The sequence below is a fragment of the Eretmochelys imbricata genome, chromosome 12, assembly GCF_965152235.1.
Source record: "Eretmochelys imbricata isolate rEreImb1 chromosome 12, rEreImb1.hap1, whole genome shotgun sequence".
NCBI lineage: Eukaryota > Metazoa > Chordata > Testudines > Cheloniidae > Eretmochelys > Eretmochelys imbricata.
In genome coordinates, this window is record NC_135583.1 from 10,779,424 (window position 1) to 10,798,387 (window position 18,964).

Sequence of the window (18,964 nt, forward strand, 5' to 3'; positions counted from 1 at the left end):
CAAATAAATTTGTTAGTCTCTAAGGTGCCACAAGTACTCATTTTCTATCTGTGTAATGTAGTTCGAAACTGGATTATGTAAATTCTGTGATGAGAAAGTAGGTAGAGAGACTGGAGACAAGCATTAGTTCATCTAGTACAAGGATTTCAAAACTTTGTAGTTCAGGGTTTTTGACATGATAGTTTGTATTTTTGTTTGCTGTAAGATTCTTCCTCATCTATACTTACATATTGTGTGCACAGGAGTTTCACCAAGAAAGGTGTGAGTTATTTCCCCAGAATGTATTTTAACCCTTAAACAAAGGCTTAAAGATGCCTGAACTAATATGTAAGCACGTCTGACTAGTTGATGTCAAACGTTTTTAAAGCATGGTTCTTAATTTGTAAATTACTGAAGTAGATATAATTTTTTCTCTTTGAAATTTTAATATGATGGTTTGGGCATGGAGGATAAAATAAATTAGTGTATACAAATGCAGTACACCCTGTGTATAGTACTTCTAAAAGCATTTTAAAAAAATATATGGGGCTTGGTCCTGTGAGCTTCTCCACCTGCCCTCCTGCATAGGGACCAGGCACAACTACAGCCTGACTCCTGGCATTGGAGAACAACAAGGACGTACTGGCTACCAAAGAGTGTGTGGGCTGGAGCCACAGCTTTCTCCTCAAACCAGCAGAAAGTGTTTGACAAGCATCCTATTTCCCATTTATTCTCTATGTATTTATCCCAAGAATTGAACACTCCCCTTTAGGCTCTGTGGTAAGCAGAAAGAGAGTGTTGCTCTCCCCTGCACCATGTTGCTGTGTGATCCTCCATGCTGAAAGAGTAAACTAAGAATAGCACTTCAAAAACATAAAGCACGAGACAAGCATGCACTAACCTTTAACTCGCAAGCACAGAATGGGTAAGTTAGAATAACCCCGTTTTATTGGAGGGGAAATAGAAGCACAGAATAATTTTAGGTAGATTTGTGATAACAGGAGCATTTCTTTAATTCTCCACACACTTCTTCACATAGAATGTAGTAGCTATTATTTTAGGTGCATTTTTAATTAAGTTTAACTAGTGTAGGAACAGTACACTGGCAATTATGCACAAATGCAAAAAACAGAAGTTAGAGAAGAACAGACTGTCAATAACCTTAGTTCTTTCTCCTATGGGATCAAAATGTATTTTTAATCAAATATTAAGCTATTCTCAATTCTGAGGCACAGCAATAGTGTAATCTCTGGTGGAAATGAGAGCAGTTATCAATGACAATACTACTACTTTGCCTTTTATCAGATGATTTTAAAGTTCTAATGAATTCAGCCCAACATTCCTATGAGATAAATCATTGGCTCCGTTTCCAGTTGATAGATAAGTAGTTCTCAATTTCGAGTTGTGTAGTATGACAGAGAGTAGACATTTTAATAGTAAATAAATAAAAACACAGGAGTATTGCAAAAAGGTTTCAGGTACTGCTATTTTTTTCAATGTCCCTAACTTTCAGTGGCTTTATCAGGATTTTTTGTAGGATTATTTCCATTACTCTTTATTAAATACGAGTTAACTCGTTGTTCAACATATACATTGGCTCTCTTGCTCATTTCAGACATTCTGACTCTCAGGTTAAGTTTCTATCAAATGGCATTGTTGAAGCTAACCTTCCAGTAAATTAATTAAATGCTCTAATACAGTGAGTACTGTTGAAGTTTTAATCAAATTAAGTCCCCATAATCTCTGTGCAAAGTGTTTCCATCGCCCTTTACTAAAGCAGTCCATGCATGTTCCTATTTACCTTTGTATTGGTTTCTGTGATCTCCAGTAGTAATGTTCTTGTCGGTCAGAAGGCTTTCAGTATAGTACTTTACTTCAGATGAATAAGAGTGGTTACATGGTTTGGCAAGTAAAGAAATGCAGTAGAAATAGCCTCTTCCCTGGGTGATTGAAGATAGTCATCTCTATCGTGTTTTTCCCCCCACCGGCCCAAGGGACAGGAATTAAGTACTGAGAGGATTCTGAATCCATGCACTGCTATCATTGCATATACTTGGCTCTGATTATCATGTGCTGCATAAGCAAAAAGATGAAGAGTACAAATGAGGGTAAATAATGTATATATGAACACAGTGTGCTATAATGTACTATGAAATTTAGTTCTGTGCATAGTGTGACTTTAAAATGGAAAACTAAAAGAAATCAAGCTGCTCTGATGTCCCAGGGTGGGCTAGTCCTTTTAAAGGGCGCTCAGGCCATGCTGCCACCTATGCCTGGCTTTGCTCCCAGTTCATGGGACTTGTAGTGTAGGTAGCAAATGACTGAGAGTGAGTAAGGTCTCCTGTGAAGGATCAGAGGGGAGGGAGGGGAAAGGAGAATGCTGTAAGGCTTTGTCTAAACTAAAAAGTTAGGTCAACTCAGCTACATCACTCAGGCATGTGCAAAATCCACACACCTGAGTGAAGTAGTTAAGCTGACCTAACCGTCTGTATAGACAGTGTTAGAACAAAGGAAGAATTCTTCCACCAACCTAGCTACTGCCTCTGAGGGAGGTGGATGATTTCTGCTAGAACCCCTCCCTTCAGCCTCTGTAGAGTCTACACTGAAGTGCTACAGTGTCACAGCTGCAGCATGGCAGTTGTGGCCCTGTAGCATTTCAAGTGCAGATAAGCCCTAAGTTTCCTGCCCTCTGTAGGGTAGGATAACAATACCTTGTTCTTATGCAGTGCATTTCATCAGTATGTCAACAGAATGTGATGGGAGAAGACAGTGATAGACTGGGGACACTCTAAAGGAATTGGGGGCTAGATTCCCAGGGGAGATGGAGCTGGTAACAGCTTGTGAGGGGCCTGGGAATTAATATTGTGAAGAGCAGACTGGTTTCATAGGAAGTGGTCCTGGGAAGAAGCTTGAAGCAAACCAGTTTTGTGATTAGTGGCTTCCCTTTTTGGAGCACTGGTCTGAACCAGTATAGCAATTACTATGTTCCCAATTGCTTGATCAATCCACAGAGTTTAAAATATTCACCAAAACTATTGTCTAAATGGACTTAATCCAGGAGACTTTACTTGGGCAAGTAAACTGACTTTAGTTTATTTTACTTCATTTTTATACATGTATAAGGTGCCCATTGAGCAATAAGTAGGAGTTAAAATATAAAATGCAAAGCATTAAAATAAAGATCAACCATCTTGAATAGACCAAGATAAGCACAGTCACAAGGGCAAATCCAATAGACCTCATTCCAGTCACCATACCAAAGGGAATGATTCCCAGTTAACACACAAACAGGGATGAAAGGAATTGTCGTATACAGGATGAAAAATGAAGTACAGTTGGGTTTTGGCTGAGCATGGACTGCAGGATCCGGCCTGATATTCTTAAATTCCCACAGATTGCTCTCTGAATTCCTTGTTTTCTCAGGATACATCAGTACTGCCTCTTAGGGCTTGCCTACACTTAAAACACTACAGTGGCACCGCTGCAGCAGCACCACTGTACCACTTCAGTGTAGACACTACCTACACCAACAGGAGGGATTCTCCCGTTGACATAGGTAATTCACCTCCTCAAGGGAAGATAGCTAGCTCGAAGGAAGAATTCTTCCATTAACCTAGCGCTCTCTACTTGGGGGCTTAGGTTGGCTTAACTATACCTGTTGGATGTGGATTTTTCACACTGAGCGACATAGTTATGCTGATGTAATTGTCTAGTGTTGGCTAGGCATTAATCTCCAACCTGAAGTTATAATTGTTTGATAGCAATAACTGCCTGCGATGGATAGGATTATGATTTAAGACAGAGGCATGGGGCAGGAGAATAAGCAGCTGGAATTAATGAACTCTTAAAAGTGGATTCGTTTAAAAAACCCTGAAATAAATGAAAAGGGATTAAAATGTGGTGTTTTTTTAAAACCATTTCCCCCTTGCCTGCCAGGGTCTGAGTGAGTTCTCAGTTTCTTCTTCAGCAGTTGTTGAAATCACGGCTCCCCAAGACCCAAAGTGCAAGGAAAAGTACTCCTAGGGTTTCCCCTCAAGAACTTCCATTCTCAGAATTCTCTGGCCAGCTATGTCAGAAGCAGTTGCTATCAGGGTAGACGTTGTGCTCTTCTCAGCTTGTATTTAATGATGACTTCTAATCCATAGCAGTGTGTTCTTTATGCCACGAATAGATATGAAACCTTGATATCCCAGCCGCCCACCCCTCCACCTCCCTGGATGCTTATCAGGGTGGACATGAAACAGGGAGAGCAATACTGCGGTGCATAGACAATCCAGGAAGTTTTTGGAAAGCGTAGGGGACAATTTCCTGGCACAAGTGCTAGAGGAGCCAACTGGGGGGGCGCTTTTCTTGACCTGCTGCTCACAAACCGGGTAGAATTAGTGGGGGAAGCAAAAGTGGATGGGAATCTGGGAGGCAGTGACCATGAGTTGGTTGAGTTCAGGATCCTGACGCAGGGAAGAAAGGTAAGCAGCAGGATACGGACCCTGGACTTCAGGAAAGCAGACTTCGACTCCCTCAGGGAACGGATGGCCAGGATCCCCTGGGGGACTAACTTGAAGGGGAAAGGAGTCCAGGAGAGCTGGCTGTATTTCAAGGAATCCCTGTTGAGGTTACAGGGACAAACCATCCCAATGAGTCGAAAGAATAGTAAATATGGCAGGCGACCAGCTTGGCTTAATGGTGAAATCCTAGCGGATCTTAAACATAAAAAAGAAGCTTACAAGAAGTGGAAGGTTGGACATATGACCAGGGAAGAGTATAAAAATATTGCTCGGGCATGTAGGAATGAAATCAGGAGGGCCAAATCGCACCTGGAGCTGCAGCTAGCGAGAGATGTCAAGAGTAACAAGAAGGGTTTCTTCAGGTATGTTGGCAACAAGAAGAAAGCCAAGGAAAGTGTGGGCCCCTTACTGAATGAGGGAGGCAACCTAGTGACAGAGGATGTGGAAAAAGCTAATGTACTCAATGCTTTTTTTGCCTCTGTTTTCACTAACAAGGTCAGCTCCCAGACTGCTGCGCTGGGCATCACAAAATGGGGAAGAGATGGCCAGCCCTCTGTGGAGATAGAGGTGGTTAGGGAATATTTAGAAAAGCTGGACGTGCACAAGTCCATGGGGCCGGACGAGTTGCATCCGAGAGTGCTGAAGGAATTGGCGGCTGTGATTGCAGAGCCATTGGCCATTATCTTTGAAAACTCGTGGCGAACCGGGGAAGTCCCGGATGACTGGAAAAAGGCTAATGTAGTGCCAATCTTTAAAAAAGGGAAGAAGGAGGATCCTGGGAACTACAGGCCAGTCAGCCTCACCTCAGTCCCTGGAAAAATCATGGAGCAGGTCCTCAAAGAATCAATCCTGATGCACTTGCATGAGAGGAAAGTGATCAGGAACAGCCAGCATGGATTCACCAAGGGAAGGTCATGCCTGACTAATCTAATCGCCTTTTATGATGAGATTACTGGTTCTGTGGATGAAGGGAAAGCAGTGGATGTATTGTTTCTTGACTTTAGCAAAGCTTTTGACACTGTCTCCCACAGTATTCTTGTCAGCAAGTTAAGGAAGTATGGGCTGGATGAATGCACTATAAGGTGGGTAGAAAGCTGGCTAGATTGTCGGGCTCAACGGGTAGTGATCAACAGCTCGATGACGCAGCCGGTATCAAGTGGAGTGCCCCAAGGGTCGGTCGTGGGGCCGGTTTTGTTCAATATCTTCATAAATGATCTGGAGGATGGTGTGGATTGCACTCTCAGCAAATTTGCGGATGATACTAAACTGGGAGGAGTGGTAGATACGCTGGAGGGGAGGGATAGGATACAGAAGGACCTAGACAAATTGGAGGATTTGGCCAAAAGAAATCTGATGAGGTTCAATAAGGATAAGTGCAGGGTCCTGCACTTAGGATGGAAGAATCCAATGCACCGCTACAGACTAGGGACCAAATGGCTAGGCAGCAGTTCTGCGGAAAAGGACCTAGGGGTGACAGTGGACGAGAAGCTGGATATGAGTCAGCAGTGTGCCCTTGTTGCCAAGAAGGCCAGTGGCATTTTGGGTTGTATAAGTAGGGGCATAGCAAGCAGATCGAGGGACGTGATCGTTCCCCTCTATTCGACATTGGTGAGGCCTCATCTGGAGTACTGTGTCCAGTTTTGGGCCCCACACTACAAGAAGGATGTGGATAAATTGGAGAGAGTCCAGCGAAGGGCAACAAAAATGATTAGGGGTCTAGAACACATGACTTATGAGGAGAGGCTGAGGGAGCTGGGATTGTTTAGCCTGCAGAAGAGAAGAATGAGGGGGGATTTGATAGCTGCTTTCAACTACCTGAAAGGGGGTTCCAAAGAGGAAGGCTCTAGACTGTTCTCAATGGTAGCAGATGACAGAACGAGGAGTAATGGTCTCAAGTTGCAGTGGGGGAGGTTTAGATTGGATATTAGGAAAAACTTTTTCACTAAGAGGGTGGTGAAACACTGGAATGCGTTACCTAGGGAGGTGGTAGAATCTCCTTCCTTAGAGGTTTTTAAGGTCAGGCTTGACAAAGCCCTGGCTGGGATGATTTAACTGGGAATTGGTCCTGCTTCGAGCAGGGGGTTGGACTAGATGACCTTCAGGGGTCCCTTCCAACCCTGATATTCTATGATTCTATGAAACAGCAGAACAAGATTAATGACACATGGTTCACTGCCTTCTCTTAATTAATTTTTAATATAGGTTTTTAAAGTAATTCTAAACAGATCAGTAGACACAACACAAAAGAAATGATGTCCTTACAAAACATTATATGGAAGCTGACCATGGAGAAAATAGTTGATAAATTGCTAAAACCACTCATTGCCACTAAGTTCAAAAGCAGTAAATTTCCCTCTATATGGTTTTGAAATCTATATACAGAGGTATTGGATATAAATCAGTGCATTTTCATGGAGGATTGGCATAGATCCCTTTAGATTACTCTGTACGGTTCTGATCTCTGATATAATAGAAATTGGAAGATAAAATCAAAGGGCAATCAGAAGGGTGCAGGGATTTGAGGATCTTATTTTCTCCTAGCTCTTTTAGTAGGCATGGCTGTCTTCCTGAGAAGACAAAACCTTAGAAGTCTGCTTGAGTTGTATGGAATTCTGAAGAGAACATAAACATGTACTCTAAAGGACAGCTAAAACTAAGATGAAATACAGCAGCACAATTGTATAGAATGGGCCCAAACATGATCTTGGACTCAAAATTGATTTCAATGGGAGTCTTGCTTGAGAGATGACTGATAATGAGGGGAAAGATAATTTCTCACTTTCAGCCTCCATTTGGCCATACTATTTAGTCAGTGCATGCAGGATGTTCCAAGGACAAGATACAGGCCTGTACAGGATGGTGTTTTTGGTTTTTCCAGGCTACTGAACAGTTTTACAACAGGTTCTAGAGTAGCAGCCGTGTTAGTCTGTATTCGTGAGCTGTAGCTCACGAAAGCTTATGCTCAAATAAATTGGTTAGTCTCTAAGGTGCCACTAGTACTCCTTTTCTTTTTACAGCAGGTTATGTAACAACTTGGTACCATGTAATTTGTTAGCTTGTATAACTTGTAGGCAGTAGCTGCACCTGTTAGCAAGGGATTCTGGCAGAGCAGACTTTGCTGGTGATACACTCAGCTTGCAGAAAGAACTGCATTGCAGCTGAAAATAAATATTTCTTAAAGAACTGACTTCTTGTAATCCTATCTGTAGTAGCATCACCTGGTGCCTTCCAATAATATTACAGGAGATCCATCTGCTAAAACATTCCTGGCATTCATTTTCCAGAAGAAAGTGCCTGGCTTTCATATTCCTGTTTGGTCCACTATCCAGTTGAAAACATATACTTCCATATATACAAAGCATTGTCCATTTACAGGTCTTGGGGTTACACCATATAAAATTGAGACACATCAAGAAAACTACTAGAGCCTCCCCTGTGATAGTGCTTGGGGTGTGCTATAGACTGCTGGGATCTAATTTGGATATGGATAGAGCCGTCTTTAATGTTTTTAGTGAAGTAAATACTAATGGAAACTGCGTGATCATGGGAGACTTTAACTTCCCAGATATAGACTGGAGGACGAGTGCTAGTAATAATAATAGGGCTCAGATTTTCCTAGATGTGATAGCTGATGGATTCCTTCATCAAGTTGTTGCTGAACTGACTAGAGGGGATGCCATTTTAGATTTGGTTTTGGTGAGTAGTGAAGACCTCAAAGAAGAAATGGTTGTAGGGGACAACCTTGGTTCAAGTGATCATGAGCTAATTCAGTTCAAACTGAATGGAAGGATAAACAAAAATAAATCTGCGACTAAGGTTTTTGATTTCAAAAGGGCTGACTTTCAAATATTAAGGAAATTAGTTAGGGAAGTGGATTGGACTGAAGAACTTATGGATCTAAAGCAGGGGAGGCCTGGGATTACTTTAAGTCAAAGCTGCAGAAGCTATCGGAAGCCTGCATCCCAAGAAAGGGGAAAAAATTCATAAGAGTTGTAGACCAAGCTGGATGAGCAAGCATCTCAGAGAGGTGATTAAGAAAAAGCAGAAAGCATACAGGGAGTGGAAGATGGGAGGGATCAGCAAGGAAAGCTACCTTATTGAAGTCAGAACACGTAGGGATAAAGTGAGACAGGCTAAAAGTCAAGTAGGGTTGGACCTTGCAAAGGGAATTAAAACCAATAGTAAAAGGTTCTATGGCCATATAAATAAGAAGAAAACAAAGAAAGAAGAAGTGGGACCGCTAAACACTGAGGATGGAGTGGAGGTTAAGGATAATCTAGGCATGGCCCAGTATCTAAACAAATACTTTGCCTCAGCCTTTAATAAGGCTAAAGAGGATCTTAGGGATAATGGTAGCATGACAAGTGGGAATGAGGATATGGAGGTAGATATTACCATATCTGAGGTAGAAGCGAAACTCGAACAGCTTAATGGGATTAAATCGAGGGGCCCAGATAATCTTCAAGACTATTAAAGGAATTGGCACATGAAATTGCAAGTCCATTAGCAAGAATTTTTAATGAATCTGTAAACTCAGGTGTGGTACCATATGACTAGAGAATTGCTAACATAGTTCCTATTTTTAAAAAAGGGGAAAAAAGTGATCCGGGTAACTACAGGCCTGTTAGTTTGACATCTGTAGTATGCAAGGTCTTGGAAAAAATTTTGAAGGAGAAAGTAGTTAAGGACATTGAGATCAATGGTAAATGGGACAAAATTCAACATGGTTTTACAAAAGGTAGATCGTGCCAAACCAACCTGATCTCCTTCATTGAGAAAGTAACAGATTTTTTTAGACAAAGAAAACGCAGTGGATCTAATTTACCTAGGTTTCAGTAAGGCATTTGATACCGTGCTACATGGGGAATTATTAGTTAAATTGGAAAAGATGAGGATCAATATGAAAATTGAAAGGTGGATAAGGAATTGGTTAAAAGGGAGACTACAGCAGGTCATACTGCAAGGTGAACTGTCAGGCTGGAGGGAGGTTACCAGTGGAGTTCCTCGGGGATCGGTTTTGGGACCAATCTTATTTAATCTTTTTATTACTGACCTTGGCACAAAAAGTGGGAGTGTGCTAATAAAGTTTGCGGATAATACAAAGCTGGGAGGTATTGCCAATTTAGAGAAAGACCGGGATATCATACAGGAGGTTCTGGATGACCTTGTAAACTGGAGTAATAGTAATAGGATGAAATTTAATAGTGAGAAGTGTAAGGTCATGCATTTAGGGATTAATAACAAGAATTTTAGTTATAAGCTGAGGATGTATCAATTAGAAGTAACAGAGGAGGAGAAGGACCTTGGAGTATTGGTTGATCATAGGATGACTATGAGCCGCCAATGTGATATGGCCGTGAAAAAAGCTATTGTGGTCTTGGGATGCATCAGGTGAGGTATTTCCAGTAGAGATAAGGAGGTGTTAGTACCGTTATACAAGGCACTGGAGAGTCCTCACCTGGAATACTGTGTGCAGTTCTGGTCTCCCATGTTTAAGAAGGATGAATTCAAACTGGAACAGGTACAGAGAAGGGCTACTAGGATGATCCGAGGAATGGGAAAACCTGTCTTATGAAAGGAGACTCAAGGAGCTTGGCTTGTTTAGCCTAACCAAAAGAAGGTTGAGGGGAGATATGATTGCTCTCTATAAATATATCAGAGGGATAAATACCGGAGAGGGAGAGGAATGATTTAACTGGGAATTGGTCCTGCTTCGAGCAGGGGGTTGGACTAGATGACCTTCAGGGGTCCCTTCCAACCCTGATATTCTATGATTCTATGATTCTATGAATTATTTAAGATCAGTACCAATGTGGACACAAGAACAAATGGATATAAACTGGCCATCGGGAAGTTTAGACTTGAAATTAGATGAAGATTTCTAACCATCAGAGGAGTGAAGTTTTGGAGCCTTCCAAGGGAAGCAGTGGGAGCAAAAGATCTATCTGGCTTTAAGATTAAATTTGATAAGTTTATGGAGGAGATGGTATGATGGGATAATATGATTTTGGCAATTAATTGATCTTTAAATATTCATGGTAAATAAGCCCAATAGCCTCTGATGAGATGTTAGATGGCGTGGGATCGGAGTTACTACAGAGAATTCTTTCCTGGGTATCTGGCTGGTGAATCTTGCCCATATGCTCAGGGTTCAGCTGATGGCCATATTTTGGGTCGGGAAGGAATTTTCCTCCAGGGCAGATAGGCAGAGGCCCTAGGGTTTTTTTGCCTTCCTCTGTAGCATGGGGCACGGGTCACCTGTTGGAGGATTCTCTGCTTTTTGAAGTCTTGAAACCATGATTTGAGGATTTCAATAGCTCAGACATAGGTGAGAGGTTTATTGCAGGGTGAGATTCTGTAGCCTTCATTGTGCAGGAGGTCAGACTAGATGATCGTAATGGTCCCTTCTGACCTTAATATCTATGAATCAAATGACTAAAAAAAAAAAAACCCTTAAAATTATGTCAGGCAAAAACCCTCTTCAGTCACCGTTGACATTGAAGTGGACTGCAGCACCCAGGAACAGATTTAAAAATTTTATTAAAGCTAATGTTTAAAAAATTATGTAATACATAGGTTGGGGAAAGAGTGTCTGTACATCTGAGTGTAGTGCTTAGATTATCCACAAATGCAAAGTTAGTTTTTTAAAAGTCATATGATACTTAGAACGAGGAGTACTTGTGGCACCTTAGAGACTAACAAATTTATTTGAGCATAAGCTTTTGCGGGCTAAAACCCACTTCATCGGATGCATGCAGTGGAAAATACAGTAGGAAGATTATATATATCTAATATATACACACACAGAGAGAACATGAAAAAATGGGCGTTGCCATACACACTATAATGAGAGTGATCAGTTAACCGATGAAGTGGGTTTTAGCCCACGAAAGGTTATGCTCAAATAAATTTGTTAGTCTCTATGGTGCCACAAGTACTCCTCGTTCTTTTTGCTGATACAGAGAATACAGCTACCACTCTGAAACATGATACTTAGAGTACATAATCAGCAATAACCCACATTTGGGTGAACAGATTTAACCATACAGTTTAGATATCAGAATCCGAATACTTGGGTACATCACTCATGAAAAGTTGTACAGAGATTTGATTGTGGAAAGCAAAATATATCAATGAACGGAGATTGTCCCTCAGTAGTTGAGAAGTAGGTTGGTTGTCCATTTAGAAAATACAATCCATGAGGAAAGTATTTGTTACTTTCCTGACTATACTAAACACTTGAGTTCTGTTCTTTAAATCCCCAGTATCTAAGGCCTGGTCTATACTGCACAGTTAGGTCGACATAAGCTGCCTTATGTTGACCTAACTAGGTCAATGTACACACTACTGCCTTGCTACCGCTGATGTAAATGCCCTACTAAACCTCCATGAGAGGTGTAGGGCTTATATGGGTGTGGTTACTGCACTTACTTGCTTACGTCAGTGTTGCTTATGTTGGCTGTTGGCTGTCTTGGAGCTGGGAGCAGAGGGCCGGGGGAGCAGCTGGGTTCTCAGTGGGGAGCTGCGCGGAGCAGAGAGCCATGGCTCTCAGCACCCCACACTGACCCTCTTAAGTTAGTGGAAGCACTTCTGGTGAGGACTCGCACCGCCAACAGAAGGAGGGTAGTGCAGACATCAGCCAGTGCAGTAATTGCTGCAGTGGCTGTAAGTTGACCTAACATAGGTTGACTTAAGGCTGTAGTGTAGATATGCCCAAAGTGTATACCTGAAATCAGTCTGGTGGCCTCCATGGCCTTAACACTACACAGGGATAAAGCTCCCAGCTTTAGACCCCTCAAAAGTCTGAAAAGTTTCCTTGAGCAGAGAATACTTAGAATTCATTGTTCTTTTTCTGTGGTAGGGTCATGGGTGCAGAAATGGGTGATGGAGCTTTAAGTATTCATCCATTATCTGTTGACTTTGTTCATCCCCAGTATCTTTATAACTGGTTTTGTTATCTATTCTAAAGACATCCATTCCTTTAGCTCGTCCTGTAGTGACATGCAGCCCTATCAAATGAGTTTCTTCTTGGGCCAAATCCTATTTATCCTACTTTGGTGAGTAAATCCCATGACTTTGGGGTTTGGCCCCTTGTAATTTTATACTGGGGCTAAGAAAGCTGAAGTCCTAATAAGGAAATTATTCCAGCCTCTCATCACAAACCTTGCTTTGTGGTTCTTTCATAAGCTTTTGATTCAGACTGGATTGGCTTTTCAAGCCTTGTTATTTTAAAATCAAAAGGAGTTTTGCTTCTGATTTCAATGGGAGAAGGTTTGCATTTACATGTTAAAAAACAAACCAACCTTTTGATTAGCTGCTGATCATAAGAAAATCTCTGTATTGCGTATGAAGTTTTATCATCCTGGTATGGAAGAGTTTTCATGCCCTGCCTCTCCCAGTGATTACAGCTTCTATAGTTATCGCCATCTGTGCAATTTATGTTAAATTGTACCAGATGGAAAACAAGTTTAAAAAGGGTTCAGAGACCATGAAAACCAAGAGCCAGTGACCACAGTGCCCCAGATTAAATCAGCATCTCATTTGGCTTGTGGTGGACAGTGCAGCCACCAGCTAAGTAAAGGAGAGAACATTTGAAATCTCTGATCTTTTTCTTTTACTTAAATACTTTCACATTTTTTTCATTTGTGACATTCATTCTGAGTTTATTGCTCATTCCTTTAATAGAAACGTACATTGCTTCTAATTTAATAAAACACATGGGCTAGAATTCTTAAAGACAAAGAGCTGACTCCTCTCTGTCAGTGGAGTTACATTAGGGATGAATTCGGCCTAAATTGTCTTTGCTTAAATTAAAAGATCAAAATGCATTGACCAATAGCTAAGAATAAAATGAGGAGCAGGGTGAAGTCTCCATGCAGATAAAGAAGAAAAAGCCAGTTTTGCTATTCCTGTTTTTTGTTGTAGTCACACTTCTCATTTTAAGTCATTGAAAACAGTTATGAGATTTTTAATTCAAACTCTGCAGAGACTTTTATATAATTATGTTTTCTCTGAGCATCCTTGATATGGGTCATTAGAGAAAATTCAAACAAAATCTGAGTGCCGTGGTTACTAGGAAAACATATGGAGAGAGCTGCAGTCATGATGGTGTAATCCCCATCACTGCTGGTCTCCTGGGAAATCATAACAAATGAACAGACAGCTTTCAGCTCCTGAAACAAGAGGAAAGGGGAAGAATTATCCTCTGGGGAGGAATGAGAACTGAGGAAATTACACTCTGTTTGCACTATTAAGTTTGGAATAGGTCTTGGGTCAACTATCAGTGGCAGGTTCCCATGGTGTAGAAATTGTCCTGGCATTAGGCTATCAGAATTGACAGGCAAATAGAAGAAAGCCTCTCCTGTGGAAATGGCTGCCTGTACTGGGGGTAGTAGTACGTTATACCTCTTGTGTATGACTATGGCAGGATTTATAGATAGGACCCTACTAAATTAGTGGCCGTGAAAAACATGTCACATGCTGTGAAATCAGACCTCCCCCATGAAATCTAACTACTGAAGGTGAGGGCAGGAAGAGAGCGGGGGGCACCCCAGCTGTGGGCTCCTACTGTGCCCCCTGGCTCCAGCTGTTCGTCCCCTCCAGGCTGAGGAGGGACAGGATTTGCTCTTCCCCTGTAGAATTTCAAAATATAGCATGCAAAATTTTTATTTTTGGCGCAGAATTCTCTCAGGAGTATATTGTTCAGCCATTAGTTCTTAGGGGAGGGGTTGATACAAGATACATATTCCATATTAATTTTAATAAAATGAGCTCTGTCCAAATAGGAATGGACCTAGCAACAGCAATCCGTGCTCTCATGATCTCTAAGTTTGGTTTCTATATTGCTGTCTACCATTGAACAAGAATGCGAGCCTTGCGGGGAAGGGCAGGAAATCCAACTGGCCTAGAATGTGGCAGCACTCCTCCTACCCCAGTGCTTTAGTCACAATATTGGATCTCCATTAAATACTGGATCCAATTCAGTGTCATGGTGATCTTATGGTTAAGGGACTAGGACTGGAACTGAGAAATCTATATCCTCTTTAACCTAGGACAAGAAGCAATGGGCTTAAATTGCAACCAGAGCAGTTTCGGTTGGACATTAGGAAAAACTTTCAACTGTCAGGATGTTAAGCACTGGAATAAATTGCTTAGGGAGGTTGTGGAATCTCAGTCATTAGAAATTTTTAAGAGCAGATTATACAAACACCTGTCAGGGATGGTCTAGATAATACTTAGTTCAGCCTTGAGTGCAGGGGATTGGGCAAGAAGACCTCTTAAGGTCCCTTCCACGTCTATGATTCTATAGTCAATACCTGGCTCTGCCACAGGCTTTCTGACCGGTCCATTAGGAAGAACAATTAGTATCTTCCAAGTCTTATCTCCTGCCTTCCTGAGAAGCTCCCGGGGTTGCTGCTTTGACACTACAGTCAGGTGATCTGTGTTATCTGGTACTAGACCCCCCATCTTGGGCTTTCAGTGTTTTTCCATTAAGAGGGGCTGGGTGGGTCAGAATGGGAAACAAAAGATTCCCGCCATATGTAAATTTTATTTAAGTCTGGAAAGGAAGGCAATCGGGACTCTTCTCCATTGCCTCCCCATCCAAGAAGGAAGATTGCTAAAAACACCTGAAGGGAAAGGTAGGGGCTGAGTCCAGCCTTAGACAGGGGTCCAGTCTGTAAAGAGAAATAACTGGAACTCTAAGCTACAGAAACTCTGCAACCTGCCTGAAACAACATTTAGGGTGAGAAATTACATTTTGTAACCTTGAGTGTATTAATCTTAGTTTGTGTGTTTTGTTTTATTTGCTCAGTAATCTGCTTTATTGTTTGCTATTCCTTATAGTCACTTAAAATTTACCCTTTGTAGTTAATAATCTTATTTCTTGTTTATTTCAAAACCCATTTTTTGCTATTCATATCGGGGGCAGGGGAGGGGGGGAAGCTGTGCCTATCTCTCTCCACATTGAGGGAGAGGGTGATTTTTATGAACTTTTGCTGTGCAGATCTTTCTATATAGTGCAAGACAATATTATTTTGGGTTTATACCCAAAGGAGATGTGCACATGAGTGCTGGCCATTCCCCTAGTTAAGTCCTCCCACACAGAGCTGATTTCAGTCTGTGCCTGCAGCTGGGTGGGGCCTTACCTGTGTGTGTGCTGGAGAAGGCTTGAGAGCCTAGTACAGCAAGAATAGAGTGAGGAAACCCAGGATGGTGGAAAGAGTGGGCTCAGTGAGACCCCAGCACATCAGGTGGCACCCCAGGAGGGGGTCCAAACAGTCACAACTGCTCTCTGCCTTGGGAAGGGAGAAGAGGAAACACCCTGCAGCACTCATTTTCTTGTAAGAGTAATGATATCATGCCAGTGAAAGCAATAGAATAGAAAGTGTTTCTTAGTACAGTTTGTTTTTTCTTTGACTTTGTTATTTTCTTAAAATAAAAATATTTTTGTGGGATGGGGTCAGATAGTGAAGTCTCTATGCAGCCAAAACTCCCATTGATGCCAGTAGGAATCTTTCCTGGATATGACATACATTAAAACTACAGGATTTGGCCCAGTCTGCATTTTTATATGAATTTCCTTCCTTCCTTTTTTATCAAGGTTGACACTAGTTAGGAGAGATTTGCTGTTTCTCCAAAGTCTTAATGCTTTATTCTACTTGTTTGACCCTATTTATTTTGTCCTCGTGTGTGTTCTTTGGTCTCTTAGCAGCATTTGTTACTTCACATCTGACTGATGTCATTTGCCAAGTATCAGCTGAAGAACACATCTAAAACGGATTTTTCCCTCTCGTCAATTGCAATCTATTTCCACTCCTTTAATGCCAGGATCTTCATCTGTATGGCAGAGTAATGTTTGAGGGTATAACCCTCTGTCTTATCCCTTTAGAAGGTTTCACATGCATGAACTATTGAGAATGACTTTGCATAATTGTTTTACATTTGTTTTTTCCCAGCTTTTTATCTGCTACATAGACTAAGAAAGCACTTACTGTGACCTACAGATTCCTCACTAGTTTCTTTTTTTGTAGAAACCAGACAGGCTCAAGTCACAAAACTCAGATTCCAATTTCAAACGCCCCAAAGTTTGATTGAGTTCAAAGTAAAGGTCTCGTTCAGCCAGTGGTTAAAGTAGATTGAAACTAGGGGGGAGCTCTCACTGTACCACCTAGTGAGGATGTGGAGTTGTAGGTGGAACACTCCCCTAAGCCAGGAAGAAGGGGAGTTTTTCCTCTGCTCACTAGCTAAAACGGGGGAATGGTATTTCCCAATACCACCTTCTGGAACTCTGTGTTTAGCGTAGAGGTCACCTACATATTACAGCTCTGTTTTTCCCATCTTGGAGACTCATCACTCAGACAAGTAGGTCCTAGAGATAATGGAGGAAGGGTACTTCATCCCCTTCCTGTCTCTCCCGCCCTGCCATCCTCCTTCCCCATCCCTCTTCAGGGACCCCTCTCACAATTCCATTCTACAGGGAGAAATCAATCATCTTCTGCAACTGGGAGCCATAGAACTGGTCCCTTCCCAGCACATGGGGCAGGGTTTCTACTCCCACTATTTCCTGATCCAGAAGAAATCTGGCAGCTGGCAACCTATCCTGGACCATAACAATCTAAACAAATGAGTCAAACTGCAATTTTTAAGATGGTTACCGTCTCCACTATTATCCCAGCACTGGAACCAGGGGGACTGGTTCTCGGCCCTCAACCTCCAAGATGCATACTTTCATATTACAAGACATCCTGCCCACAGATGATTTCTCTGATTTGTTGTGGGCAATGACCACTACCAGTACAAAGTACTGTCCTTTGGACTGTCCACAGTGCCACAGATGTTCTTCAAGGTAGTCACTGCCTAACTCAGGAAACAAGGAGTCATCATCTTTCCATACTTGGATGACTGTCTCCTCAAGGTCCCATCCGAAACTGACACTCTCTGAGCCATCCATATAGCGAAGCTAGGTCTCCTTGTGAACCTAGAAAAGTCAACTTTAATGCCAGTACAACATCTGGATTCATCGGTGCACAGTTGGTTGACATACAATCCAGAGCCTTCCTACCACCTCACAGATTCTCGGCTATAACACGCTGTATCCAACGCACAGGTATGCCCCCAGATCTCTGCCAGAATCTGTCTCCAGTTTCTAGGGGCACAAAGCAGCGGCCACCTTTGTGGTCAGGCATGCAAAACTACTCATGCGATTGTCTTCAGGCATGGCTCCGTACTGTATAATTTCCTCATAAACACAGCCTCAAGAAACTATCCATGCCAGTGCAAGTGAAGGACTCACTACTGTGGTGGACACAGCCCAACAATCATAGAATCATAGGACTGGAAGGGACCTCGAGAGGTCATCTAGTCTAGTGCCCTGCACTCATGGCAGGACTAAGTATTATCTATACCATCCCTGACAGGTGTTTGTCTAACCTGCACTTAAAAATCTCCAGTGATGGAGATTCCACTATCTCCCTAGGCAATTTATTCCAGTGGTTAACCACCCTGACAGATAGGAAGTTTTTCCTAATGTCTTCTCTTGCTGCAATTTAAGCCCATTGCTTCTTGTCCTATCCTCAGAGGTTACGAAGAACAATTTTTCTCCCTCCTCCTTGTAACAAAAGGTGGGAGATTCTTTAGCTACATTTTTTTAGTAATCTGAATAGCACTTTCAAGACATATAGTTCAAGTTCCAACCCTCCTCCCCTCTGCTTTGGAACCCAACAAACATACGCTCTGCAGCAGAGGAGGAACTGGGGGAGGTTGGACCACACCGCGCAATATGTATATGTATGTCGCGCACAGCGTGAGCGGGGGAGGTGTGCATGTGCAGTCCAAAGAGCACTGCTGATGACGATTTCCAATCCCAGCGCAGGAGGCACTGCCGCACCTACACGTGGAGCACCCTTAGGGGGACACATCTTGAAGAATGTCAGTTACTATACGGGGTGAGTAACCTTCTCTTTTTTTGCAGGATTTAACCCCCCCCATTTTAAAAAAGCGTTCTGTACTATGATGAAAGAGTAACTCTGAACTACATGATGGGTGAAGCAGCTAAGAAGGAACAACTGGGCTAAAGGTTACTTAAATGAAAGTGATTTTATTTGATGGTTGGCTTGATTTAGAAACTGCTGGTGAAACTTGAAGGTGGCTAAAGTTCAGGATGAAGGGAAATTAATGTCTTCAAAGCTGCGCTAGGGAACATGCGTCATCTAATTAACAATGCTTGACTGGTACAAAACCTTTCTGTGGCTTAAAAGCAACAGGAATAGTATCATTGAAAATATTTTGAGCATGTTAAAAATGTGGGTTTTAAAAGGATTAAATGGAGTCGGTTTGAGCCATATACTTTTGTTAATTGGTAATCCTTTTAAGAAGATTAAAATTAATTAAAGGAATGGCGTTTCTTTACAAACTTGGTAATAATATCAGTTCGCCTGACATCTGTTAGTGCAGGCGAGGGACATTTTAGTGATGTATTT